Source organism: Hibiscus syriacus, unplaced genomic scaffold, assembly GCF_006381635.1.
Source record: "Hibiscus syriacus cultivar Baekdansim isolate YM2019G1 unplaced genomic scaffold, ASM638163v2 tig00017808_pilon, whole genome shotgun sequence".
In the NCBI taxonomy this organism is placed as follows: Eukaryota; Viridiplantae; Streptophyta; class Magnoliopsida; order Malvales; family Malvaceae; genus Hibiscus; species Hibiscus syriacus.
In genome coordinates, this window is record NW_024062417.1 from 1,024,946 (window position 1) to 1,026,943 (window position 1,998).

A 1,998-nucleotide genomic window follows, 5' to 3' on the forward strand; every position below is an offset into this window, starting at 1 on the left:
TAAAACAGAATAATTGAATAGTATTGTAATTTGGTATAGGATTAATTTGCAAGGAAGAAAGAATAGAAGGACAAAATGGTCATTTGCAAGGAAAATAATTATTTGGTTATATATATATATATGGAGGCCACGTGTATGTGAGGAAGCAAATATCCAATCTTCCAGACAACTCTTCTCCTCCTTTCTTCTTTGTGCGAATGAGCCAAGGCAAAGATAAGAATTCTTATTAGTTGTTTATTAGTTGAGATTTAAGTTTGGTTTTTCTCCTGAGATGCTAATTAAGCTTAAGGAAAGCTTAATTAGCTTTAAAACAACAAGATGAAGGATGTAAGAAGAATTAAAGATTAAGAGTTCTTGAATGAAATTTTGAAATAAAGCTCATAATGAGAATTGAGATTTGAATTTGACTTGCCACCAACTTGATTAAGAAATATGAAGTGTTAGAATCAAATTTAGAACATGTGGGAATTTGAGTGAAATTCTTAAATACTATGGGGAGAAATGGATTTTGAAGGTTAAGAGATATTAAATGAGTATTAATTAGTTTAAATAAGTATATAAGAGTTAAGAATATAAAAAGGGGTGATATATGAAGAGTTGAGAGGATCAGGAAGGGATTTTTGTGCTCAAAGTGTCATTTATGGGTTGTGTGCATCGATGCACATTCAATGTGTATCGATACACTCTCAAATAAATGAACATCGAATGCAATTAGTGCATCGATGCATAAGGAGTGCATCGATGCACCTGTTTAAAATACAAACATTGAATGAGAATTATGCACCGATGCATAGATAGTGCATCGATGCACCCGTCAAGGGATTCATCGGTACATGGTGTAGTGCATCGATGCATACCTTCATTAAAAGATAAAAATAGCTTTCTTTTTATCCTAAGCAGTGATAGTTTAGAATATATCAATTAGTAAACTGATATGTATCAATGTATTACTATGTAGATTTATAACGTAATCTCGTTCTGGGATAATCGAGAGATTAGAATTGAGTCAAAGCAAGGCTAAGGTGAGTGCCCATACTGGATAGAATTGTATGGAGATAAGACTTGCGATAAGTCTATCTCATATAGTTGAATTTCTGATTTTATATTCATGTACATGCATCCACATATATATATTGGATACAATGATTTCATGTATAGTTCATTTATGCTTTATTATTATATTATATGAAAGAACGAAATTGTCAGAGGATCAATCCAGGTATGTGAAATAATGAAAGTGATCACATGTGTGTATATAAAGTGAAATACAAACTTTGACTCTTGACCAAATTCAAGGAAAATTTAAAACTTTCATTAATATAAAAGCGGTTTATTTACATGAAATAACCAAAACAACCAAAAATTGATCAGAGCATTCATAACTGACACTTTTCTTACATGGCAACAATATACACGACAAAATACATACTTTATCAGTTACTCCTGATCTGATCTTCTGGCAGTGCTGCTGTTCTTGCTACTCCTATTCCTGTTCATCTCGATTCTGGGTACCTACGTGTAAATCACTTACATGCTAAGTTATAGACTTAGTGAGGCAATAAATAAACATGTAAATATAACAATTCGTTCATGAACATGCATTCTTTCCATATGATCATGACAACTTTATTTGCATGCCTCTATTTCACTATAATATATATGATGATATCATGTACACATAACACATAGAGGTCACCCATCCTAGTACTACTCTCGCCCAAGCACGCTTAACTGCGGAGTTCTGATGGGATCCGGTGCATTAGTGCTGGTATGATCGCACCCGTCATGCCTTGCGCCCTTAATTTATTTAAGGTCTTCGTTTTCTTCCGGCCCGTACTTAAGGGAAAAGTCAATGTGACACCTCAGACTCATATTCGGGTCGGATACGGGTTGGGGATGTTACATAATGAACCCTATAGATCTACCCAGATTGATACCAAGTCGAAACTATAGGGAATTCCCAATTAAGTATACAAAAAGGAGAAATCAACCTTTATC

The 1,998-nt window shown here is 33.7% G+C and overlaps 1 pseudogene; it reads right to left on the minus strand.

Moving 5' to 3' along the window:
* Window positions 1–1,662: 1,662 nt before the first annotated feature.
* Window positions 1,663–1,782, minus strand: LOC120208934 (annotated as a pseudogene).
* Window positions 1,783–1,998: the final 216 nt, after the last annotated feature.